This window comes from Microcaecilia unicolor, chromosome 8 (assembly GCF_901765095.1).
Source record: "Microcaecilia unicolor chromosome 8, aMicUni1.1, whole genome shotgun sequence".
Lineage (NCBI taxonomy): Eukaryota > Metazoa > Chordata > Amphibia > Gymnophiona > Siphonopidae > Microcaecilia > Microcaecilia unicolor.
Window position 1 is genome coordinate 222,145,948 of NC_044038.1, and position 27,982 is coordinate 222,173,929.

Genomic DNA, 27,982 nt, shown 5'->3' on the forward strand with positions numbered 1-27,982 from the left:
GCTCCATGCTCAGTTTTAGGCTCTCAAGTTTGGATGACCTTTATAGAATCCGACCAGAAGAGTAGCCAAGTTGTGACGTTGGGGGGGGAATCGGAGAGCGGACTGGTTAGGCACACGAGTGGACTTCGTAGACACGAAGGACCGCATGAAAAATAGGTGCCAGTGCTGTCAGAAATCCATTTTAGCCCCCCCCCTCCAGCTACGCCACTGCTTGTGACCTGGATTGGCCACTGTTGGAAATAGAATACTGGGCTAAATGGACCATTGTTCTGACCCAGTATGACTATTCTTCTTTTCTTATGCATTTATTGACCACCAATAAACGTATACCTTTCTTTGAAAACTGATCCCATTCTTTCTAGGAAACAAGCAATATTTGATCTTTTAATGAATTTTTCTTTTGAGAGAAATGAAGAGATAGACTGGTAGAGATGAAAGCTTTGACACGCGAAAGATCTATAAACAGAAGATGTAAAACACTTCAACTAGTGTAAATTAACACAGTAGATACTGTAACATTTTGGAGAGGGACATTTAGAGTCACAAAAATGTGTTTGCTCAGACTGACAGCACAATTAAGTTCCCTCAGAAACTCAAAGATACTGCTGGAAGCACACCACACGGCATAACTTTTCCAACAACTCATCTGACCTCAGGGATTTCACAAGCGATTGTTAATAATTCCTTTTGATTTCTTCCACATGATTGCATGGTTTTAAAAACACATTATGCAATTTTGTTCAGTGCCAAATACTTGCTCACAGAAGCACCATAAAAAAGTGTCCCTCTACTGTCCGTGGACTCCCACAGCTTGATGACTCTGTAGATATTTCAAAGTAATAATAGGGGGCCTAACTTTAGCTGAGCAAAAGGGCATTTCTATAACTGGGTGCCCCCTTTGGGGGTGCTCCGAATCTGCACAGTGAAAGCCTATTCTGTAACAGTATCTGGGCACTCAGGTTCCATTACAGAATGTTAGAGTAACCTGCCATTGGTCCACTTAACTTTTAAATTACATTTGTACCCCGCGCTTTCCCACACATAGCAGGTTCAATGCGGCTTACATAATAAACAAATTACAAGTCTAGCAAGGACAAAATTACAAACTGTAGTAACCATAGAATAAAGGACTCAATAATATGTAATATGACCATGGAAAGGTGTTACAAGGATAGGAAAAGGAAAAGGGAAAGGGAGGGGTATGGTGTAAGGAAGAAGATGGTGAAGGAAAAGACAAGGGGGTAATTTTTTTTTGTTACATTTGTTCCCTGCGCTTTCCCACTCATAGCAGCTTACATATTATATACAGGTACTTATTTGTACCTTCCTGGGGCAATGGAGGGTTAAGTGGCTTGCCCAGAGTCACAAGGAGCTGCCGGTGTCTGCAGTGGGAATTGAACCCAGTTCCCCAAGACCAAAGTCCACCATGCTAACCACTAGGCCACTCGGGAGACATGATTTAAGATATAAACAACATCAAAACAGGGTCATGAGGGCATGCTTATCGTGTTTATCTTGTCCTCCATCATCAACTTCTGACTCCAGGATTTCCACCTTATTGCACTGGCATCTACTCTGAAATCCCAGCAGGTAGCTCTGATCTAGATAGGCCATGAAAATGTGGCAAGGCTGTGAATAACTTTCTGTGGGGTCCTTTTCCTCAGCCACGGTAAACAAAAAAAAAAAAATGGCCAGCGGTAGTGTGGGTGCGTGTTTTTGGTGCACACTAGGCCGTTTTTTTACCGCAGTTGGGGAAAAAAGGAATTTTTCAATGGGAGCAGTAAATGGCCGTGTGCTAGAATTACAGGAAGTGCGTGGCTATTTTACTGCCTGAGCCCTTAGAGCCACCCATTGACCTACATAGTAACATAGTAGATGACGGCAGAAAAAGACCTGCACGGTCCATCCAGTCTGACCTAGAGGTAAAGGCTCATGTGCTACACGCGTGCTATTCATACAATGTATGCCAATGTGGCCACACTGCCGGGAATGCCTCCTGGGTAGAAAATAGAAAAATATTTTCTACCGCAGGAACCAGCGTGTGCCAACTTCGACATTACCACTGGGTGGGCTGCTCCTTGTGATCTTGGGCAAGTCACTTAACCCTCCATTGCCTCAGGTACAAACGTAGATTGTGAGCCCTCCTGGGACAGAGAAATATCCAGTGTACCTGAACGTAACTCACCTTGAGCTACTACTGAAAAAGGTGTGAGCAAAATACAAATAAATTATTTGAGATTCTGTTGCTACTATTTGAGATTCTATATGGAATGTTGCTACTATTTGAAATTCTAGATGGACTGCTCCTATAGTGGAGGAGTGGCCTAGTGGTTAGAGCACCGGGCTTGCAATCCAGAGGTGGCCAGTTCAAATCCCACTGCTGCTCCTTGTGATCTTGGGCAAGTCACTTAACTTTCCATTGCCTCAGGTACAAACTTAGATTGTGAGCCCTCCTGGGACAGAGAAACATTCAGAGTACCTGAATGTAACTCATCTTGAGCTACTACTGAAAAAGGTGTGAGCAAAATACAAATAAATTATTTGAGATTCTGTTGCTACTATCTGAGATTTTACATGGAATGTTGCTACTATTTGTCGAGCAGGGACTGTCTCTTCATGTTCAAGTGTACAGCGCTGCATACGGCTAGTAGCACTATAGAAATGATAAGTAGTAATACTATTTCAGATTCTATATGGAATGTTGAAATTATCTGAGATTCTACATGGAATGTTGCTACTATTTGAGATTCTACACAGAATGTCACTATAGTGGAGGAGTGGCCTAGTGGTTAGAGCACTGGTCTTGCAATCCAGAGGTGGCTGGTTCAAATCCCACTACTGCTCCTTGTGATCTTGGGCAAGTCACTTAACCCTCCATTGTCTCAGGTACAAACTTAGATTGTGAGCTCTCCTGAGAGAGAGAAATAATCAGAGTACCTGAATGTAACTCACCTTGAGCTACTACTAAAAAAGGGGTGAGGAAAACCTAAATAAATAACCAGGTGGTAGTGTCAATTTGGCATTTACTACACTTGTGGTAGCCCTACTACCACTTTGTAAAAGGGCCTCTGTATGCTGTAAGTGGGATACATGCATTTGTCATCCCTAAGCTCCACACATGTGCCCCTGGGGCAGACTGCCCCCCCACCCTGCCCTTGGTATGCTGAATAGGACATATTTTTGTAGCACCAGAAATGGAGCGCACTAGCTCAGTGGCAGTTCTAGATTGGCGCACAGTAAGCCCACGGTGGACTTACTGCTGCTTCGTAAAAGGGACCCTAATAACGTGGTCCGCTGAGTTATAAAACTCCATGGATGACGATTCCAAAAAAATCTGTTAAATTTACTTCCCGAAGGTCTCCACTCTTTTTAGTACCTGGTAGCATCAGATAGTTTGCTCTCACTAATGGTGGAAGCTTAAGCATTTCTCTAAGATGCTTTCTAACCATATTAACAGGTATAATTAGTGGTGACCATGGGAAGTTTAAAAATCTGACTGCGTTTTTCCCCAATTGATTTTCCATTTATTCCATCTTACATAAGTACGTAAGTATTGCCATACTGGGAAAGACCAAAGGTCCATCAAGCCCAGCATCCTGTTTCCAACAGTGGCCAATCTAGGTCACAAATACCTGGCAAGATCCCAAAAAGTACAAAACATTTTATACTGCTTATCCCAGAAATAGTGGATTGTCCCCAAGTCCGGAAGCCGTCTAAACCTTTTTTAAACTCCACTAAGCTAACCGCCTTTACCATGCCATGCAGCTATACTTCCTTGAAGTATAGCTCTTATTCTTTATAGAAGTCCCACAGATTCCTTCTAGCTCGATTACCTTATTCTCCAAAGCAAACCAACTCTATCTGACTGCTAACTCAAAGCCTGACACTGGATACTCAATGATCCGGAAAACATATTAAATTCAAAAGAAAACATATAAACCACGTATTCATTTTTAAAAGTATTACCATGTAACTCCATTGAGTGTACCCTAGTCTTTGTACTTTTTGAAAGAGTAAAAAAGTGGAAAAGTGCTCATTTTCTGTACATTTACGCATGCAAGGGGAATGTAAATTCAAGTGCCCAGTTATTGTCTTTATATTCTAAGGGCAGCTTGACCCAGCCCTTGCTTTTATACAAAAATTATTCATGGATCTGTGCTGTATACTTTCCCTAGCAATGAAAGAGTACAAGTATTTGAAATCACAACTAGATCAGCATGTCTCTGCAATAAACGGAGAGAGCCAGACACTTTAAAAGTTCATGAAGCCAAGGATCCTTTTAAGACATGGCACTTTTATCCACAAAGTCTAGCTAAAAAATTGTCTAGAATTCATTGTGAAGTTTTTCTCCAGTGCTGGGCCTGTAACAGAAATATTTTGAAATCAGGATCCACGACAATGGTTCACAGCACTGCATTCCATTTCTAGGCATCAGAATCTTTCATGAACTTCTCAGTCACTTTGAGCCATGGCCGCTGTCTGAGACTCTATTCTGACTAGCTAGCCAAAGCATTTCATCTTTTTAAACATCTGGCCTAGTGGTTAGGGTGGTGGACTCTGGTCCTGAGGAACTGCGTTCGATTCCCACTTCAGGCACAAGCAGCTCCTTGTGACTCTGGGCAAGTCACTTAACCCTCCATTGCCCCATGTAAGCCGCATTGAGCCTGCCATGAGTGGGAAAGCGCAGGCTACAAATGTAACAAAAATAAAATAGATACTATTGGAGATTCTACATGGAATGTTGCTATTCCACTAGCAACATTCCATGTAGAAGGCTGCGCAGGCTTCTGTTTCTGTGAGTCTGACGTCCTGCACGTACGTGCAGGACGTCAGACTCACAGAAGCAGAAGCCTGCGCGGCCACATTGGTGATCTGCAAGGGCCGACTTCTACATGGAATGTTGCTAGTGGAATAGCAACATTCCATGTAGACTCTCAAATAGTAGCAACAGTGGAGGAGTGGCCTAGTGGTGGACTTTGGTCCTGGGGAACTGAGTTCGATTCCCACTTCAGGCACAGGCAGCTCCTTGTGACTCTGGGCAAGTCACTTAACCCTCCATTTCCCCCTGTAAGCCGCATTGAGCCTGCCATGAGTGGGAAAGCATGGGGTACAAATATAAGAAAAATAAATAAATCTAACACTTTTTTGTATTCTCCTCTGATGTTGCTAAATGTGGGAGTTTCTCACAAGCATGTATACAGTGCTGAACCTGCAAACAATTCTCCAGAATTTATCACATAATTTCGATGACTCTAGAACTTTTTTTTTTTTTGGCTCTCTCACTTCTAGCTTTGGTCAGACAGTTTTCCATTGGAGCTGGCATCCTTTGAGCTACAGGTCTATGAACCCTACTTTCACAATCACCTAGAGTGTTTCTCTGTTTCTTTTATTTTATAACACCTCTTCCCCACCCCCACCACATATCACCAGGGCTTTGCTACCTTGCCCAACCATGGTAATGACACTCCTTGACCAGGGGCATGCATGCACCTTCACTGACCCCTAGGTGTCGCCACTGTGTGATGGCTGGCACTCTGCAGCTACCCTGGCCACTCCAGGGAACAGAAGAGACATAACCTGGGAATCAAATCTAGGTCACCTACATGGCAGTGTTTATGTCATTGAAAATGATTTACTTACTTAAAAAGACAATCAAAGTGAAGAAAAATTCATGGTAAACAAAATTCAGGACAGTCACAGCATTTATTTAATGCAATAACTTAAGCAGAAGCAAAGAGAAAAGTCTTCAATTTCTTATAAAATGATAGTAACCTGGTCTCCATTCTTAGGCCAGCTGGAAATTTATTGCAATGTACAAGCCCCATAATTCTGAAAGCTTTGAATCTCCAGCTAAAGGGACAAAGTTATCAATGAGAGCTTAACCGAGATTGGATAGCAGAGCCGGTAGTGGGAGGCGGGGATGGAGGTTGGGAGGCGGGGATAGTGCGGGGCAGACTTATACGGTCTGTGCCAGAGCCAGTGGTGGGAGGCAGGACTGGAGGTTGGGAGGCAGGGATAGCGCTGGGCAGACTTATACGGTCTGTGCCAGAGCCGGTGGTGGGAGGCGGGGATGGAGGTTGGGAGGCGGGGATAGTGCGGGGCAGACTTATACGATCTGTGCCAGAGCCAGTGGTGGGAGGCAGGACTGGAGGTTGGGAGGCAGGGATAGCGCTGGGCAGACTTATACGGTCTGTGCCAGAGCCGGTGGTGGGAGGCGGGGATAGTGCGGGGCAGACTTATACGGTCTGTGCCAGAGCCAGTGGTGGGAGGCAGGACTGGAGGTTGGGAGGCAGGGATAGCGCTGGGCAGACTTATACGGTCTGTGCCAGAGCCGGTGGTGGGAGGCAGGGATAGTGCTGGGCAGACTTATACGGTCTGTGCCCTGAAGAGCACAGGTACAAATCAAAGTAGGGTATACACAAAAGTAGCACACATGAGTTGTCTTGTTGGGCAGACTGGATGGACCGTGCAGGTCTTTTTCTGCCGTCATCTACTATGTTACTATGTTACTATGAATTACCATTAAGATGTGTTACTTTAACACTAAGTTACGCAGTTTTTAGCACAGGTCTCATTTTATGCAATGAGACCTAGTTACTAATAACATCTCTTAATGGTAGCCCACGGTGATAACTTCCCCCCCCCCCCCCAAACACACCTTTTTTTAAAACACTCTAAACCTCCACGTTAGGAGTTACGCACCAAGAAAGGGATCTGGGTGTCGTCGTCGATAATACACTGAAACCTTCTGCTCAGTGTGCTGCTGCGGCTAGGAAAGCGAATAGAATGTTGGGTATTATTAGGAAAGGTATGGAAAACAGGTGTGAGGATGTTATAATGCCATTGTATCACTCCATGGTGTGACCGCGCCTTGAGTATTGTGTTCAATTCTGGTCGCTGCATCTCAAGAAAGATATAGTAGAATTGGAAAAGGTGCAGCGAAGGGCGACTAAAATGATAGCGGGGATGGGACGACTTCCCTATCAAGAAAGACTAAATGAGGCTAGGGCTATTCAGCTTGGAGAAGAGACGGCCGAGGGGAGACATGATAGAGGTATATAAAATAATGAGTGGAGTGGAACAGGTGGATGTGAAGCGTCTGTTCACGCTTTCCAAAAATACTAGGACTAGGGGGCATGCGATGAAACTACAGTGTAGTAAATTTAAAACAAATCGGAGAAAATTTTTCTTCACCTCAAGGTACAATTAAACTCTGGAATTTGTTGCCAGAGAAAGTGGTGAAGGCGGTTAGCTTAGCAGAGTTTAAAAAGGGGTTGGACGGTTTCCTAAAGGACAAGTCCATAAACCGCTACTAAATGGACTTGGGAAACATCCACAATTCCAGGAATAACATGTATAGAATGTGTGTACCTTTGGGAAGCTTGCCAGGTGCCCTTGGCCTGGATTGGCCGCTGTCGTGGACAGGATGCTGGGCTCGATGGACCTTTGGTCTTTACCCAGTGTGGCATTACTTATATTTAGAAGATTCCCTGGTGAAGCTCACAATCTTTTATATATACAGGTCTTTAGTCCTTTAACACTTTAAAAAGTCAGAACAATTTGAACATACATCTCTCATTTACACTACTTACTACTGAGCTAGTGGGCTAAACTTATAATGAGCCTGGAGTAACATTAACTATTTATGAGAAGAGGTAGATGCTGGGTTGTACTAGTTCCCTGGGATAGCTGAGAAGGAGTAGGGTGTGGAGGGAGGGGTGTGTTTATTTGGTAGGGCTTTGTGGGAGTTTGGCTTAAGTGAAGAGGGCTGCTGAGTTCCTCACGCTCAACGTCTCCATGTGAAGGAACATTGGATGACTATGCAACCCATAGGAGCCGACTCTGTGGGCGCTTGAGCACCCCCAATATTGAGAAAATGCCTTGTATGTGTCTAGGGAAGGGTTATTTCCACTGGGCTTAGCACCCCCAATAATTTTGAAAAGTTGGCTCCTATGATGCAACCTGTTCAGGTGGTTGAAGGGTCTAGGGGCAGGGTCAGCCCAAGAGTATCTGACACCCTAGGTGAACCTTCAAACGCGCTCCCTTACCCCAGAGCAGCTGAAGGCCCTTCCCCCACCCATCTTACATCTAGCATCTCCCCTTCCCTACCTCTCCTCTCCCTGTACTGTCCAGCATCATATTTTTCCCTATCCCATGGAGTCCAGAATTTCTCTCTTTCGCTTTTCCCATACCCCCCATGGTGTCCAGCATCTCCCCATCCTCCCTGCAAGGCGTTCAGTGGCTTCCCTTCACTTCCTTACTCCCTCTGTTGTGGCATCACCACAACTCACTGTTTCTGGCATGGGTCCTTGAGTTTCTGCGTATGCTAAAGGACCACTGTGTCCTGCCCCTTCCAAAATAGGAAATTCAGAAGTTGTAGGATCCGTTGGGAGAGATGCTGAACATATATTGATTACCACAACTGTTCCCCCCCCCCCCAAAAAAAAAATGTGCTGCCCTAGGCAGATGCCTAGTCCTCTTGGTGGTTGGGATGGCCTGTTCTAGGGGAGTAGGGTTTGTTATGGGGGGGGGCAGAGAATATATAGGGGATGTACAGTTTATAACAAAATAAATATGGGGGCCAATATTCAGCTTGCGGTGGATAAGTTAGGACAGATATCACCAGTTAATCATTGCATTTTTTATCGGTTCTTGTAACTGATTTACAATAATGATTGAATCATATTTATGATCGTTTTATATTTTTAATTTTTTTATGGCAGAAAACATTGGTATCCAGAGAAACTAACAAGGAGAAAATAAAGAAAGCAAAGTTTTATTGTACATTGATTCGGGCCATAGAAATGATAAGTAAGTGGCAGTGGTTTCACTATGAAGAGGGCATGATAAAGGAGCAGGGCATAAGAGATTTGGACTCAAACCCCCTCATTCTATAACAGGTTACCTAAAAGTAAGCACCGTCCCCTTAATTCTATAAAAGTCAACAAAAAAACCAAGCTGCAAACTGCACCAACACATTTCACAGGATCCCACACTCATTCACATGGGGAAAACGTTCAGCATAAGGGAATCCTTCACATGCTCATCTTCAAATGTGGGATTGTGATCCCTCAGGGGGGGGGGATGTATGCAGCAATCCAGGCCCCCGCTTCCACGCTTGTGCAATACTCTTGAAGCAGGACTCAGTTCAGAGCAGAAAAAGATTTAATGCCAACTCCCTCCGCAAACAAAATCCTCTCGCTATTGGGGAAACAGTTCCAATTATCCGCACCGCCCCCTTCGTTTCGTAGCAAAGTTCTGCTTTCTCTTATTTACTCCGGCTTATCTTTAGCCCAGTTCAGTTCTACTTTTAGCAGAATTTCACCCAGCTTTTAGCAAAGCTCAGTTCAGTCTTTTAGCCAAAATTCAGTTCCACAAAAACAAACCCTCCAAAAGTAGAGAAAAAATTATATGAACTGGGAACATCATACCTTTCCTTCTCCAGCACTTCCACCAGCTTTGTCCCAAACAGGCTGGTAGCACACCTCCCTCTACACAGTATAAACACCTGTGGCCCCCCCCCCCCCCCCCCCCCCCCCCCCCCCCCGTGCTCTTGTGCTGGAGAGGTGAACCTTGAGTATTTTCCCAGTCCATGCTGGCTGTCTCCTCTTGGGCTGGCACTTCAACCGGCATAGCCAGCTCCTCCTCCTTGTAATCCATAAGTTCCGGCAACTCACATTAATTGATTTGATTTGCTTACTTTATTTATTTTTTGTCTATTAGATTGTAAGCTCTTTGAGCAGGGACTGTCTTTCTTCTATGTTTGTGCAGCGCTGCGTATGCCTTGTAGCGCTATAGAAATGCTAAATAATAGTAGTAGTAGTAACTCAACTTCCTCATCTCCTGTCCTTGCTCTCTACCCTCCCCCTGCTTCAGAGCCTTCAGAAAATCTCCCCTCCTCCCTTCACAGCTGGCAGGAATCTGGTATTGATTCCGCAGCCATGGGAACTGGGCGTCCTCATGGCTCTTCCTTCCCCTACTGGTAACTGGGGAAAATAGCTCCCTATTCCCTGGGCTGCCTTCCCTTCCGCCTTTGCTGAGAATCCCTCCCGGGTTTTTTGGACCGTCCCTTTCTCCCCGTCCCTCAGGGAATTATGGATGTTGTAGTTTTGGGATGCCCTGCTCTTTGCTATATCCCTGCTTACCTGCCTTATCACAGTGTATATCATTCAGTGCAAAGAGTGTGAAAAAGGGGGCTATACTGGAGAAACAAGCCAGATGCTAAAGACCAGGTTCAACAGAGACATCATATTAAGCATGACAATGCCAACCAGGATGTCACCTCTGTGGGACAGCACGTTATAAAACCAGAACACTGCATCAATGATTTTTGGTGAGAATAGTAAAAGAAAATTTTAAGACACTAAACCTCGTGGACCTACCTCCCAGAAACGCCACAAGATCATCTCGCAGATTTCTCAACCTACACTTCCCCAGCTGTAAAGGACTAAAATACAAGCTGATGCACGCCACCACCTTCTCGTACATGAGCACGCAGTTATGGAATGCATTACCCGCAGAACTGAAAACAATCGACGAAACAACTACCTTTCGCAAATCTCTGAAGACATATTTCTTCAACAAAGCCTACAATGAGAACCTACAGCCCCACTAACCCACTTCACCAACCCATTCAATTATGAAAGCCCACCTTCTATAAATACCCCAATAAATCCCTTCCTTCTCTTTCTTCCCTTAATTAATCTCTACACAATACTAACAATACTTGATACAATGGGAAAACCATGTTAATAATACTATGTAAGCCACTTTGAGTCTGCAAATAGGTGGGATAAAGTGGGATACAAATGCAATAAATAAATAAATAAAATGTAAGACCTTTGAAGCCGATGGATATTGCAGCTCTGGCAAGATCCAAAGGTAGAAAGTTCAAAGAACAGAGTTTACTGTTTGACCCCTGATGTAGACGCTTGCGTGCATCGAAACACGGCCCGTGTCGGGTCCTCCTTTTAAACATAATAATAAAGACTGTTGGATTTACATCTCCGGTGGTGATTCGTCCTTTGTCAGCCTCTACTTTCGCCTACTGTGTTTCCCTGTCGTGGAGGCATTTTTTTCCTGTTTTGTACTTTAGACCTTTGAAGTCAAAATGATGAAATATTTTGACAGCCACCAGACAGGACTTAAAGATCTGGGCTTTCCATCCCACTATAAACCATAAAATTCTACATCTTTGTCACCTTCTTGTCTACCATCCCTCTCTCGCTGTCTCTCACCCACCCAGCTCTCCCTGTCTCTCACCCACCCCACTCTCTGTTCCTGTGAGACTGTCATTGGAATGCTTTTGTGTTTCACTTATATATTCTGATACTTGTCAACAGTTGCTTATTTCTGATCTGAAGAAGAAGGGTTACCTTCACAAGCTAATCAAAAAATGTATTACGTTAGTCCAATAAAAAAGGGTATCATCTTATTTTCTTTTCTATGTTTTGTTTTTATTTCTGTTTATTAACACTGAGCGAAGAAATATTTTCTCCAATTTGTTTTAAATTTACTGCTTAGTAGTTTTACTGTGTTCCTCCTAGTCCACTCAGTATTTTACAGACCTCTATAATATCTCCAAGCTGAAGAGCCCTAGCCGCGTTGTCCCATCCCCTTTATCAATTTCACCAATTTTTACTGTACATTTGCTAATTACACTATATATTTTTTTTGAGATGTGGTTGATTGGTGCTCTGTAAATATGTGCATATCTTACATACAGCCCGATCCTCAGAACTGCTGCGGTAAGCCAACAGCGCAGAAAAATACAGCGCAGAAAATTAGCTTGCCAATGCTCAAATGGTATGCAAATTATATGCATGCAGTTAAAGCAAATGTAAGGTGGGGGAACTTTCTTGTCACCTGAGCAGAAGGGGTTTATGGTAAGCCCAGCTCCTATGCGCATGAGCCAGCCAAAACCTGAATGTGAAGCACACATTGGTATCTGTGTTCTGTCACAGGGAGTAGCCAGACAGCAGATTTTGGGTGGGCCTAGGCAAGAAGTGGGTGGGCACCAAGTGTTCTCCCCCTCCCCCCAAAAAAATATCTAAGCTGGTGGGAAAATGTTTCTCTCCACCTTGGCAGTCTGCAGCAGGCATGCGCTGAAAACTGAGCATTCACAGGTGCCAGTAACGTAGAGCACACCATTTTCATTACCATCAGGGGGGAGTCTTCAGCTGGTGGAGCTTGGGATCCCCACCAGCTACCACTAAACGTGTGCTACTGTTGGGTGGGCCTGAGCCCTAAGTGGGTGGGCCCCGGCCCACCTCTGGCTACGCCACTGGTTCTGTGCCTTTAAGTAGAAGTTTTTCAAAAACATTTTTAATTGGAAAGCTTATATTTAAAATGCAGGAAACAAGTGCCAATGGGTACTTTCAATTTCGGGTTTCCTCGCACTCGTGCACATTTGTTTCTCGTTACTGGTACTTGCACGAGCTACGTCCAAATTGTATAAAAACTGGCAGATTTTAAAGAAAGAACCACGAGAAATCCTCTCTTCAAACCCCCTATCACCCGCTCCGAGCTGGCTTTATATTTTACAGTGGTAAGGCGGCTTTGTTTTGTGCGCTGTTCTCTGAGCATTGGCAAGGTACAGCAAATGACCTCATTAACATCTGTTTGACTACGTTAGCATATCATTTGCACTTACTCAGGTGATATTCAACCCACGGTGCTCAGCGATTTTAAAGCCACTGACAACCACGGGCTGAGTTAGACCTAAATATTCAATGCTGAGCTATGTCCAGGCACTGACATTGGACTTTCAGGTCCTTGGCAGACCCAAAAGTTATGTAGGTGCCGGTACCCCCATATCTAACTGGGCAAAGATAGGACTCCAATTAGGTATGTGGGCATTAGAACAACAGACTTCTAAGGGTCTGTGCTTTGATTATGACTGGACACGTTTGGATGGGCTGGAGTTGGGCTTCAATGACAACTTGAAAAGTTGGAGAACAAGAGCAGACTTCTATTATCTGTGCCCTGACAATGACAAGAACAAATCAAGATCAAGTATACATATGTAGTATCACATCGTACCTTATGCTATGAGTTTATCTTGTTGGGCAGACTAGATGGACCGTAGAGGTCTTTATCTGTCATCATCTGCTATGCACTATGTTACTATCAGGCTTATTTTCGAAAGAGAAGGGCGCCCATCTTCCGATACAAATCGGGAGATGGGGGTCCTTCTCTCAGGGTCGCCCAAATCGGCATAATCGAAAGCCGATTTTGAGTGTCCTCAAATGCTTTCCGTCACAGGGACAACCAAAGTTCCCGGGGACGTGTCGGCACCGTAGCGAAGGCGGGACTGGGACGTGATTAAGAGATGGGCGTCCTCGGCCGATAATGGAAAAAAGAAGGGTGTCCCTGACGAGCATTTGGTCGACTTTACTTGGTCCATATTTTCTTGCGACGAAGCATCAAAAAGATGCCCGAACTGACCAGATGACCACCAAAGGGAATCAGGGATGACCTCCCCTTACTCCCCCAGTGGTCACCAACCCCTTCCCACCCTAAAAAAAAATTTTTTAAATGTTTTTGTCAGCCGCAAATGTCATACCCAGCTCCATGACAACAGTATGCAAGTCCCAGGAACAGTTTTAGTGGGTGCAGTGCACTTCAGGCAGGCGGACCCAGGCCCATCCCTCCCTACCTGTTACACTTGTGCTGGTAAATGTGAGCCCTTCAAAACCCACCCGAAACCCACTGTACCCACATGTAGGTGCCTCCCTTCACCCCTTAGGGCTATGGTAGTGGTGTACAGTTGTGGGGAGTGGGTTTTTTGGGGGGAGTTGGGGGGCTCAGCACCAAAGGTAAGGGAGCTATGCACCTGGGAGGAATTTGTGAAGTCCACTGCAGTGCTCCCTAGGGTGCCCGGTTGGTGTCCTGGCATGTCAGGGGGACCAGTGAACTATGAATGCTGGCTCATCCCATGACCAAATGGCTTGGATTTGGTTGTTTCTGAGATGGGCATCCTCGGTTTCCATTATCGCCGAAAACCGGGGACGACCATCTCTAAGGTCGGCCTAAATATTGAGATTTGTGCGTTCCCGACCGTATTATCGAAACGAAAGATGGACGCCCATCTTGTTTCGATAATACGGGTTGCCCCGCCCCTTCACGGGGCCGTCCTGCGAGGACGCCCTCATGACAACTTGGGCACCCCTTTCAATTATGCCCCCCTAATTCACCTGTGCCCACCTATCTTCCGAGTCTGCCTTGACTCTGCCCATTAACCACCCTGGCACTAACTGCTCAGTGCCATGGTGGTCGGAGGGGATATTCAATGGCCCTGCCTGGTTCAGTGCCACCGAATATCCCCTCTCAGCCCACAGATGGGTTCAAACAGACAGGAAACTTTCCTGCTAGCTTAAACCCCTTTGAATATTTACTTGAACAGCATAATGATAGTAAAATAACCAAATATAAGTATAAATACAATCAGTGAAGTAAACTTGAAGACAAGCAAATTGAACCCTTAAAATAAGAAGACCGGTTGTGATATACACAGTAGAACAATCATATCACAGAAATATGATAAATGTCAACAAGGTGTAAGTGATACATTATAACAGGCAGCACAGAGGAACTTTCATATATTTATTAGATTTTGTTCACACTTTTTTCAGTAGTAGCCAGTGGTGTGCTGGTAAATTTTAAACAACAGGCTCTCTCCCCGGTCCACCTCAGCCCCCCCCCCCCCATCCACCTCTGCGCCCCCCCAAAATTGCAGAGCTGGCTATAGCCAGTGGGGGGGGGGGGCAATGCATTACTCTCTCCAGGAAAAAAAATTAAATGATCCCAGGTTCCAATCTAATTCATGTTTAATGTGCAATAAAATGCCGTAAATAAATATAAACTTTTAAAGTTGAGCACCTGATTCTCAAAGTGAACATATTCCAAACACTATAATGAAAATAAAATGATTTTTTTTCTACCTTTGTTGTCTGGTGACTGTTTTTCTGATCATGCTGGCCCAGTATCCGATTCTGCTGCTATCTGTCCTCTTAACTCCGTTTCCAGGGCTTCCTTTCCATTTATTTCTTTCCTCCTTTCTTCTTCATTTCTGGTCCTCAGCTTCTGCCTATTTTCTTCATCCATGTGCAGTTTTTCTCCTCTCTTCCTTTTCCCTCATCTCATCTCCTTCCTCACTCTTCTCTCCCCTCCATCCATGTCCAGCATTTCTTCTCTCTCCCCTCCTCTCCCCTGCCCTGCATGCACCCATGTCCAGCAGTGACCCTCCTCTCCCCTGCCTTGCATGCACCCATATCAAGCAGTGTACCCTCCTCTCCCCTGCCCTGCATGCACCCATGTCCAGCGACCCCCTCCATCCACCCATGCCCAGCAGCGACTCTCTTTTCCCCCCTGCCACCCCCTCCCGAGTTGTTTTGTGAATTCTTCTTCTCCTCCCTCCCTCCCGATCCGGTCCCTCACCGCCTGCTTGTTTTTTAAATTCTTCGCTTCCAGCGCCGAGTCGCTGACTGTCCTGAGTCCTCCCTTGCCGATTCGCACTTCAAAATGGCTGCCGAGACTTCAGCCGAAGTCTCACAAGGCCACCTCTGGAAGTCTCGGTGGCCATTTTTAAAGCGCAAATCGGCAAGGGAGGACTCAGGACAGTCGGCGACTCGGCGCTGGAAGCGAAGAATTTAAAAAACAAGCGGGCGGTGAGGCGGATCCAGAGGGAGGGAGGAGGGAGGAGGGAGGGCGGAGAGCCAGAGCCGGCTCGCTATTTTCAACAACCGGCTCGCAAGCCGGAAGAAAATTTAACAACCGGCTCTTGCGAGCCGGCTCCAGCACACCACTGGTAGTAGCTCAAGGTGAGTTACATTCATGTACTCTGGATATTTCTCTGCCCCAGGAGAGCTCACAATCTAACTTGGCAATGGAGGGTTAAGTGACTTGCCCAGGATCACAAGGAGCAGTAGTAATGGGATTTGAACCAGCCACCTTTTGATTGCAAGACCAGTGCTGTAACCGCTAGGCCACTACAGCAACATTCCATGTAGAATCTCAGATAGCAACAACAAAATCTCAAATAATTTATTTGGATTTTGCTCACATCTTTTTTAGTAGTAGCTGAAGGTGAGTTACATTCAGGTACACTGGATATTTCTCTGTCCCAGGAGGGCTCACAATCTAAGTTTGTACCTGAGGCAATGGAGGGTTAAGTGTCTTGCTCAAAATCACAAGGAGCAGCAGTGGGATTTGAACCGGCCACCTCAGGATTACCAGACCAGTGGTTTAACTACTAGGCCACTCCTGCACTAACACAGAAGCCAGCCAAATACAAATGACATACCTTAATAGGCAGGCATTAAGTACTCAAATTGTGAAAACACAATGTGGATAATGTTAATACAAAACAAAAAAAAACAGCAAAATAAACCTTCCATAAATAGTCGCTGAAAAACTGAAACTCGGAAAGTAGAAGGAGATACACACTGGTACGTAACTATAATAAAAATTCATCAACCCTATGGCAGGAGGAAAAAGTAATCAGAAATCACAAAGTTTTTTTACCACAATTCAATATGGTTTGAAATAACTACTTTTAACGATAAGTCAATCACTGGTCAAAAATCGTCCTTCCTGCCGGCCTTTCAATCTTTATTCTCGCTGGTTAAATTTTATGACTGAAAATCTTCTTTGTATGAAAATCATCATTTTTTTAATATACATTTTTCCTACTTTTATACCCATTAGAAGCAGCAAGTAAAAAGCAAAATTTTCAGTGACACTTATCTTGACTCAAACATGCTAGATCCCTACAGGCACCCATTTCACCAAGGATTCATCAGGGGATCAAATCCAACTGTCACTGGAAGGGGGTTGAAGAAGGAAAGGGGAAGATGCCAGACCATGGCCAGGGGAGGCGCCATCTCAGCCCTTGCCTCAGGCGGCAGATTGCTAACCAGTCAGCACAAAACATGCCCAGTCCCGCCCCCAGTGCTAAAATTTTTTTTATTTTTTAAGATGTGAATTGCGCACACAAATCCCCAAATTACCGTGGGACACCTGAGCACACGCTGCTTGGAATTTCACAATCTATCTTATAATAATGAATATATGAACATACCTTATAAAGTTCAGCTCTTCTCTTCATAATTATTTCCCGCCATCACTACAGATCAGGCGAATTCACAGTCCGGCTAGATAATGTTTCTTCTTCCATCATATGCCTCTACTTTAAGACATAGGCCATAGGAAACTGCACCTTCGTGGTTTCGGGTATAACTCAATTCATTCTAGATTATTTTCAAAGATTTCAGAAGACATTTTGGACAAAAGTATATTTTGCTGCGTGACGGATGGAATCGTTGTTAGAGGCCAACCACTCATGGGCCTGAAACATTTCAAAAACAATTCCTCTAAAATAATTTCTGTTAGCGAGATGGCTTATTCTCCGACACTGTAAACAGGTTGTAGACCAAAAATTGTTTGATCTTCTCTTAGTAACTTTGATATCCCCTTGCTGAAAGGTATGTGGCCATTGTATACTTTGAGCATTCATTTCTCAGCTGAGGTTCCTCCTCCGATCAGGCAGGTGTACAATCCCTTATAAAACCGGGTGGACTGATCTGCAGAGACAGCAAAAAGGAAAGAAAAGTTAAATCTAATCTAGAGCTTCATTGAGGGGCCCTTTTACTAAGCCGTGTAAGTGTCTACGCAAGCCCAACGCATGCCAATTTGGAGTTGCCACCCGGCTACTGCATGGCTCTTGCAGTAATTTCATTTTTGGCGTGTGGCCACTATGCAAGTCTGAAAAATCATTTTATTTTCTGATGTGCGTCAGCTACACACGTCAAGTGGCAGTTGATGCGCGTAGGTCATTGCCGCCTAGTTAACGCGTGAGACCTTACCGCTAAGTCAGTGGCTGGCGGTAAGGTCTCAGCCCTATAATGGAGGGGTGCCAATTTTTATTTTGCCACACGTCCATTTTTGGCAAAAATTTTAAAAAGGTCTTTTTTACAGGCGTGCTGGAAAACGGATCTGCGTGCACCCCCAAAACACTATCGCAGGCTATTTTTCAGTGCAGCTTAGTAAAAGGATCCCTGAGCAAGCTAAATAGAGATCAGGAATGTAATTCATTCAAGTTTCAGATGAATTTGATTTTGAGAAAGTGAGTTTGCCATTTTAGTCCACTTGAGCAAAGGTTTAACAAATAAAAAAACTTTACTCAAATGAAGAATTTTAACAAATAAGCATTACATAAGAATTCATAGCTTTTTCCTGGATTAACTTAATACATTTCTTGAAGAGCACTGAGGTGTTAATTCGATTTTGAGAATAATGCATCTGAATCCCATTTCAAATCTGCATTGCAGTTCTAGTGACTTTATCAATCTTGGGAAAAACTGGTGTCTTTATGGTTGGGAGGCGGGGCTAGTGCTGGGCAGACTTCTACGGTCTGTGCCCTGAAAATGACAGATACAAATCAAGGTCAGGTATACACATAATGTAGCACATATGAGTTTATCTTGTTGGGCAGACTGGATGGACCATACAGGTCTTTCTCTGCGTCATCTACTAAGTTGCTATGATAGCTCTTAAACAATGAAACAAAGGGCCCTGTTTACTAAGGTGCATTAGGCTTTTTAGCACTTGCTAATGCTAGAGACACCCATAAGCATATGTGGGTGACTCAGGCATTAGCACGCACTAATTTTTAGCGCACACTAAAAACGCTAGCATGCCTACAGCCCGGCAGTGGCATACCAAGGGGGGGCAGTGAGGGCGGTCCGCCCTGGGTGCACGCCACTGGAGGGGTGCCGCGCGCCTGTTGGCTGAGCCCGCTCGTTCCCTCCCTGCTGCTCCCTCTGCGCGGAACAGGTTACTTCCTGTTCCAGGGCAGAGGGAGCAGCAGAGAACGAGCAGACTCGGAGCCGACAGGTGCGCGGCACCCCCCCCCCCCCCCCAGCAGGTAAAAATGCACCCGGGGGTGTAATTTCACCAGGGGGGGCCGCACTGCACCCGGGGGGGGGGGGCGCATCGGCGATCCGCCCCGGGTGTCAGCCAGCCTAGGAACGCCACTGCAGCCCGGCTTAGTAAATAGGGCCCAAAGTGTTGTAGCATATGGGTTTTATAGATAACACAATCCATTTCTTCATTATCAGAAGAAGGGATTTACATGGTCTCAAAAGGTTCTTGCTGGTCCATGAAAGGATATTACAACTTACCAAGATTCTTTTGCTAGAAAGTGAAATGAGGACTTGATTGTACAACTCACAGAGCAGTTTGGGCTAATCATTTCTACAGCTGCTAGCGATAGTATTCTGCACTTAGGAACCTTATGGAGACCCAGGTACCAATCCGACTAGATTGTCTAGGATTAATCGATTCCTGTCACTATAGCCCTTTTTCAAACATCCGTACAAGAATAATTCTATAAGTGGATACCTCTATTTAGGTGTCCTGAAGTCACATGGAAGGTGTCTATTCTATAAGGGAACCTAGACAGCTAGGTTTGTTTATAGAACATGAGCTTAACCTGCAGTTACACCAGCCCTAGAGCAGCCATGGGTGCAAAAAGCTAAATGCATCACAGATGTATGTAACTTACAATAATCATCCTATATAATAAAACGCACCCCCAACATTCTGAAGCTGACTGCATGGCTGAGGCATTCCTGCTCTCTGTATCCATCTCCTGAATTGACATCACGTACTTCCGGGTTCGTCACAAGCAGAAGTGACCAACCACACGAGGTTTCTCGGCTTCAGAATGTTGGAGGTGCATTCTATTAAATAGGATTGGTCAGTTCCTTGAAGCACAGTAACGCTCAGACACCAGAGAGAGAGGGGGGCCGGACACCAGAGGGGGGGGAGGTATCTCTGTCACACACACACTCTCTCTCACACACACACTCTCTCTCTCTCTCTCTCTCTCTCTCTCTGTCTCTCACAGTCAATGTCTTTCTCTCTCTCACTCTCACACACTGTCTCTCACACACTCTATGTCTCACACTGTATCACATTCACTCTCTATGTGTCACACAGTCACTCACACACTCTCTTGGTCTCATACACTCAGTCTCACAGAGAGTCTGTGTCTCACACACACTCTCTCTCTCGCACACACTGTATCTGTGTGAAACATACTCTCTCTCACACTGTGTCTCACATACGCACTTGCACACACTCTCATTCTCACACACACACTCTCTCTCTCACAGACACACTCGCACCCAGACTCACTCTCTTGCTCTCACACACACACACATACTCGCACATTCACTCTCTCTCTCACACACAGTCACTCTCACATACACTCTCTCAAACATACACACTTCGAGGAAAACCCGCCCGTTTCATTTGTGTCAGAAACGGGCCTTTTTTACTAGTATTCTATAAGATACCTTCGTAAGTGGAATCTCGTTTCAGTCCCTCCCATGCTCCTTCCCTATGTACCTCCCTTCGCGAATACATGTTATGTAAGTTACACAGGCATTTACAGAATAGTGCTTAGAAACCTGCTAATACTTGAGCAGATGTGCACACATAACTCACGTAAGCATAGGAGCCAGTGTATCAAATAATTGGGGGTGTCACATACAATGATGTTATCCCTTCCTTGGCACCATGAAGGAGCTCACTCATTGGCACCACAGAGCGGGCACCCAGGCACGGAAGTTCTAGCATTCGGAATGTTTCTCAGCGCCGTGTGTGCATAAAGGTAGGCGCCTACTTCCATGACCAAATTTTTTCTACGGCCGGGGTAAAACTTTGGCTTAAGCCTGCTGCTAGAGAATGCACGAAGATGCTGGCAGGCAGAAAACTATTAACCCATTATGCTATTCTCAGCAAAGTTAGGAGAAACAGTAACTTTCAGACAGTGATTTTGCTAATTAATAAATAACCTAGATCAACGAAAGACTATGCTCAAGTTAACAAGACTTTAATTAGTCTTAGCAAATATGCCAGGAACATTTCTCCCCATTCTAAAAAATTGTTCTAGGGCCAGTGTATAAGTTTGTTTGGTTAAATGACTTTTCAGCCTGTTAAGGAATCCAATTAGATTGTTCTTTGAAGGCATTTGCGGGCATTTTGCACTGTAGTTGCTCTTGAAACTGATGAATGAATAGTTTTTTTCATTTTTAATAACTACGCTGCCAATGCATGCATAGGAAAGCAGCTGCCTCCAATTTTAAAGAACAAGTCCAAAAGTCTGCAAAATTTGGATTTGGCAGGAAAGTGTTGCATAGGTACAGAAAGGTTTTATTACTGGTTTAAAGCGTGAGGTTTCAAACGATGCATTAAACTAAACCTCGGTTAATTTTTTAAGGCAGAATAAACAAACCAAAGAAATCATTAGCAGAAGTGTAATTTCACCTTAATAGTGAAAATCAGCATTAAGACGTGAACTTTAGAGAAAGGCGATTGTCTGGTTATCAGTTAACTACATGAGGCAGTGTTTTCCCAGAATTATTTCTACGTAGCTGTCTTCTAAAGCCTCAAATCGACATGTTTTAATTATATTTGTGACCCAAAATTGCTATCAGAAGGAAAACTAGACCGGAGTAGTTCTACCAGCACCTTATCTTTAATATAAGTGCAAGTTATAATGGTAATACCTACCTTTTAAAAGAAATGTGATACTAAGTGATGGCTGGATTTCTGTAAGCAGTTCTCAGTTGCATCTCGTTCCTTTGTCCTGGCCAGATAACTAGGGAGAGCAAATGAAGCAAAGCCAGCAAGGGATCAGCATGGCCTTATCACAAAATCCTAAATGCAGTCCTAACATGTTCAGGTACTGAACTAAGGAATGAGCAAGGTGCAAAAATGCATAAGTAGCTGGTTACTGCAAATGGAGTTTGGTCAGTGGTCGGAGGTCTGTATTCAGAAGTAGATAGGACTTTGTCCACAAACTGGAATTTGAAATTTCAAAGGGATTAATGCAAGAGTTGCTCACCGGTTTCTGGTGATGACTGTTGACTTTTTATCCCATGACTTTTGTTCTCTGTCTGGTAAAACCTGGACAAACCTTCCTTTTTTAAGGCTCTGTTTGCTGGATGACTGCTTAAATGTTGGAAAAGTGTTTGTTTCTATTATGTGGTGAGCAGAGTATTTATTTACTTATTTATTTATCACATTTGTATCCCACCTTTTCCCACTGATAGCAGGCTCAAAGCGGCTTACAAGAATATTGTATTAAGTTACAATGCAAGAAGTACAATTTTTCAAATTTAGCAGAATAAAAAATAACAGTTAAGCAGCGATGGGTATTGAATTAGGATATGATATGCCCCATCCTTGGCCACCTTTAAATCTAGACTGAAAGCCCACCTCTTTAACATTGCTTTTGACTCGTAACCACTTGTAACCACTCGCCTCCACCTACCCTCCTCTCTTCCTTCCCGTTCACATTAATTGATTTGATTTGCTTATTTTATTTATTTTTTATCTATTAGATTGTAAGCTCTTTGAGCAGGGACTGTCTTTCTTCTATGTTTGTGCAGCGCTGTGTACGCCTTGTAGCGCTATAGAAATGCTAAATAGTAGTAGTAGTAGTCTCTTGTAACCAGAGCTAATATTGTGATGTCATAATGCCTCAGGCCACCAATAAGAGCCAACCTCATCAGTGATGTCACAATGGCTTGATTGTCCTATACTTGGCTCACTTTTATTACATAGCTCTTTGAGCAGGGACTGTCTTTCTTCTATGTTTGTGCAGCGCTGCGTATGCCTTGTAGCGCTAAAGAAATGCTAAATAGTAGTAGTAGTAGTAGTAGTAGTAATCAGTAGTAAATATGAAAGATAAGATGTAATTAGAGTCTATTGGATCTTATAATAGTAAGGGATCATTCTGATTATGTTGAACCTGAGGAATAAACCTTCTTGAACCAGGGCCGTGCCGACACGGTAAGCGAGGTAAGCATGGCAGGAGGGCGCCATCCTCTGGGGGGCGCCCCGCCGCACCATGCTTACCTCGCCCTCTTCTCCCCAGATCCTTGTCCTTTTTTTTTTTGTTTAAATTTACCTCTCCGGTGCGTGACAGCGTAGCATTAGTGAGGAGGCGGCGCTCCCCCGCCCCGACGTGTCAGTCTCTTCCCTTCACTCGGTTCCGCCTTCTTCTGACATCAGAAATGACGTCAGAAGAAGACGGGACACTAAGCGAAGGGAAGAAGACACGTCGGGGCGGGGGAGCGCCGCCTCCTTCTCACTAACGCTACGCTGCCGCGCGCCGGAGAGGTAAATTTAAAGAAAAAGGAAAAGGATCTGGGGAGAAGAGGGCGGGTAGTGTAGCGATCGTTTTCAGGGGGGGCGCACCAGCGGGGCCAACTGCAGGGGGGCGCCGGAGACCCTAGGCACGGCCCTGTCTTCAACAATACTGTTTTCAATGATTTCCTAAAGTTTAGGTAGTTCTGGGTAGTTTTTGTTAATTTGGGTAAGGCCTTCCACCGTTGAGTGCCAATATAGGTGAAGTTTGAGGCGTAAATTGATTTATACTTGAAGCCATTGCAATCTGGGTAAAATACCGCTGGAACAGTGCAGAATAATGCCCTAACACTCAACGTTAATGAGACGCAAATATAGGCGCGCTCATAGCATTGAGCATTAGGGAGTTCAGTGGGAGGATTGGGCTTGGCGCATGCGCAGACGGGTTCCACGGTAAGCTTGGCTCCTGTGCGTATGCGCCTGGTAAATTCCAAATGTGAAGCATGCATTGGCTTCTATTTTCTGCAGCCTAAATATAAGTGGTTTTATTTTTTTTTATTTTTTTTTATTTTTTAGCTTGGATGCTTTAATTTAGATACAGGAAATGGACGACGCCAATGTGTGTTTTCACTTTGGCCATTTTAAATTTTTTTTAGCATGGGTGCTTTAAATTTAGATGCAGGAAACAGACACCAACGTATGTTTTCTCATGACCAGAGCTTAAGGGCTTGCACAGGCTTCCTTCTGCTTCCAAAAGCAATCGGAACCGGCAGATTTTGCAGGAAGAATCATGAGAGAAGCTTGAGAATCATGAAATCCTCTCTTCCAGCTCCGACCTGGCGTTTGTTTGTTTTTTTGCAGTGATAAGGCAGTTTTGTTTTGGGTGCTCTTTTCAGAGTATTGGAGAGGAATACAAAATACCCTCATTAACATGAGCTTGACTACTTTAGCATGCTACTTGGGTTGTTCGTCTGTGCCCTCATTGTTCCTGCGCTCCAGGCCTCTGAACATTCTGCACAGGTAAATGTGGGAGGTAGTATCTCCAAAAAGATATAGCGGAATTAAAAATATTTCAAAGCAGGTCGACCAAGAACAGCGCGTGCCATTTCCAGCATTATGGAAAATAATTCCGTCATTTCTAGCGCGGTGCTAACCCGGCGGTAATCGCTACCTGGTTACTGTCTGCCACGTTACTATGGGAGCCCTTACCACCACCTCAATGGGTGGTGGTAAATGCTCCCCCCCCCCCCCCCCCCCACATGGCCAGGTGGTAAGAATAATCTTACCACGTGGCCATGTCTTTTTAGGGGTGTTTTACTTGCTGCGGTAAAAAGGGCTCTGGCGTGCGGCAAAAATGGCCCCCACCGCTACCACTGGGCCCTTTTTACCACAACTTGGTAAAAGGACCCTTTAATCCTCCATTGCCCCAAGTACAAAATAATACCTGTATATAATATGTAAACTGCTTTGATTGTAATCACACAAAGGCAGTTTGTCAAATCCCATCCCCATGGATAACTCCTTCATTGTAATATCAAACTCATTTAAAAAAATGCCTTTCTCTTAAATTTTATATATATATAAGCTCAGCACCACTTATCTTAATTTTCTGATGGACCCACTGCCAACATGGGCCATAACTTCACCTTTGGTTGCGTGAGGGTACGGTCCTCAGCTTCTAGTTCGAGCTGTTCTGCAATTAAGCTAAATGGCATTGAGTTTATCCTATATAATAATTTGCACCTCCAACGTTCTACGTCTGGCTGCCTGGGTTCGTAACATCCATTCCCACTCATTGCCCCGCCCTCTCGTCAAAATGTAATGACGTCAGAGGGCGGAACAATGAGAGGAAAGGGAATGCTGGAGGCGAGCTGACGTCAGGAGGGATGTTACGAATGGAACGGAAGCCAGCGCCAGCCAGCCAGAGAACGTTCAGGTACAAATCGAGGTGAGGAGAGAATCGTGGGACATCGAGGGGAGGGAGGGAGGAAGGAAGGAAGGGAAGGAGAGGGAAGGGCAGGGCAGAGGAGAATTGATGGACATGGATGGGATGGGAGGACAGTAGAAGAGAGAATCGCGGGACACGGATGGGAGGGCAGGGAAGAGGAGAATCGCTGGGCATGGAGGGAAGGGGAGGGAAGACTCGCTGGACATGGAGGGGAGGGCAGGGGAGAGAGAATAAAAAAGCTTACAGGACAGCCTACCTAGGGCCCGTTTCATTGTTGAGGAAACGGACATGGTTCCACTAGCATATATATAATTTAAGAGAAAGAAATTTTTTTTTAATGAGCGGCTCTTTTACAAAGACATGTAGTCTCTACACATGCGGAGCATGCGCCAAAACGAAACTACCACCTGGCTAGCACACCCCCCCTGGTGGTAATTTTGAATTTGGCATGTGCCCATATTTCCAGGACAGATTATCTATTTTATTTCCTACCATGCACTGCGTTTCCAGCGTTAATCAGCAGTTGGCGCGCACCAACCGGTCACCACGTGTGTAGCATGTGAGCCCTTACTGCTATATGAATGGGCAGCATTATGGGCTCAGGCTGTAAATAGGCGTGTGCTGGTTTCAGTTTTACCGCAGGCCCCTTTCCCAGCCCATTGCAAAAAAAAAGCCCTTTTTCCCAGACACAGTAAAAACTGGCCCGGTGCGCACCAAAAACACGCACTCACACTACCGCAGGCCACATTTTGCCGTGGCTTAGTAAAAGGACCCCTGAGTTTGATATTACAATGAAGGAGTAATAAATGGTAATCAATAAGCAATGACCGATGAGGAAGCAGGCAAATCGCGGACTGAGTGATCCATGTGAAAAAAGTTGCCATTGAGGTCCAGAAGACTGTTATACGATATGGAGTTGGGATAATTGAGTTTTTAGTGTTGGGTGATATATGGCACATTTTTGAATGACCCCCCTCCCCCCACCACCACTATTGAAATGATTAAGTTGGACTGTGTATCAGGGGCGTAGCCAGACTTCGGCGGGAGGGGGGTCCAGAGCCCGAGGTGAGGGGGCACATTTTAGCCCCCCCCCTCCACTGCCATTGCCGACACCCACCCACCCCCTGCCCCACCATTGCCAACTTTGCCCCCCCTCCCGCCACCAACCCACTGTTACCTACCTTTGCAAGCGGGGGACGTGCAGGACGACGTCAGAAACAGAAGGAAGCCTTTTGCAAGCAGAAGAGGCCCGCGGCTGGCGGGGTTGGGGTCCCCCGCCAGCAAAGGCAGGCGATGGCGGGTTGGTAACGGGAGGGGTGGTCGGGCGGGTCGTCTGCAGGGGGGTCCAGGGCCAAATCTACGGGGGCCCTGGACCCCCTGGCCCCACGTAGCTACGCCACTGCTGTGTATTTCGCATCCTGTTCAAACTTCTTCTACTAACCTATAAATGTACTCACTCTGCTGCTCCCCAGTATCTCTCCACACTCGTCCTTCCCTACACCCCTTCCCGTGCACTCCGCTCCATGGATAAATCCTTCTTATCTGTTCCCTTCTCCACTTCTGCCAACTCCAGACTTCGCGCCTTCTGTCTCGCTGCACCCTACGCCTGGAATAAACTTCCTGAGCCCCTACGTCTTGCCCCATCCTTGGCCACCTTTAAATCTAGACTGAAAGCCCACCTCTTTAACATTGCTTTTGACTCGTAACCACTTGTAAGCACTCGCCTCCACCTACCCTCCTCTCCTCCTTCCTGTACACATTAATTGATTTGATTTGCTTACTTTATTTTTTGTCTATTAGATTGTAAGCTCTTTGAGCAGGGACTGTCTTTCTTCTATGTTTGTGCAGCGCTGCGTATGCCTTGTAGCGCTATAGAAATGCTAAATAGTAGTAGTAGTAATCTCAAGGAGTATCAACATTCCATGTAGAACCCCAAAGAATAGCAAGATTCTGGAATCCTAAAGAGTGACAAGATTCCATGCAAGATTAGTAACCACTTGTAACCACTCGCCTCCACCTACCCTTCTCTCCTCCTTCCTGTACACATTAATTGATTTGATTTGCTTACTTTATTTTTTGTCTATTAGATTGTAAGCTCTTTGAGCAGGGACTGTCTTTCTTCTATGTTTGTGCAGCGCTGCGTACGCCTTGTAGCGCTATAGAAATGCTAAATAGTAGTAGTAGTAGTATTGATTTATCAAGTGCTGATCTACTATCACAATAGTATATATGTGGGTTTGACTGGTCATCATGATTTAACTAGGCAGCAGACTCTCCTTTGAAAATTAACCCCACAGAATTTAAAATATTTTAAAAGTTAACTTAATGTCTAGGAATTCATGTTTTATGAGCACTGGGTCCTTGAAAAACTGTACCTGAAATTTCATTCTGTTATTTAACCCTGTTTTAGTGAAGGTCAATCACATGTTCAGTGCTTCAGCACCACAGAATGCCAATCCAATTCTAGAATTTACTTTCTAGAAAAGCATTTATGGTACCTGAATAAAAATACCTGCTTATACTGTAGAAGAATTTACAATGTTTTTCTTCTGGGACCTGTCAAACAGAACTGTTACCAAGAAAGAAAATTTACCATGAAAACTCGTAAACATGATTGCATGAGCAAAATATTTTCCTCTTCCCATAGTACTAATTGTTTTGTATTATAGCAGCGCCATATCAGATGTCAAGATCTGCAAATATATATATTTGCATATTTAAATAATCCACTGCAGACATGGAAACTTTGTTGTACTAATGAAGTCCTACTGTTGACATCTCAAACCGGAATGCAGTTAAGCTACACAAAAGATGCATTTCTCTTAATTCAACAGATTTACAAAGGCGCACTGAAAAATGGCTTGCGAGAGTGTA

General features: G+C 44.8%; 1 protein-coding gene and 2 long non-coding RNA genes across 3 annotated transcripts in view; 2 read left to right on the forward strand and 1 right to left on the reverse strand.

Annotated features, from left to right (window-relative positions):
* HNF4A (hepatocyte nuclear factor 4 alpha) overlaps positions 1–27,982 on the forward strand; it is a 159,023-nt gene that overhangs the window by 54,834 nt on the left and 76,207 nt on the right. The window lies entirely within an intron of this gene.
* Positions 8,288–21,667, reverse strand: LOC115475776. Its single transcript, XR_003943098.1, has 3 exons — positions 21,580–21,667; positions 17,081–17,582; positions 8,288–8,350 (listed from the first exon to the last, which is right to left on the reverse strand). It is a non-coding gene; the product is annotated as an uncharacterized LOC115475776 (long non-coding RNA).
* Positions 10,158–27,915, forward strand: LOC115475778. Its single transcript, XR_003943099.1, has 3 exons — positions 10,158–10,232; positions 11,679–11,680; positions 27,904–27,915. It is a non-coding gene; the product is annotated as an uncharacterized LOC115475778 (long non-coding RNA).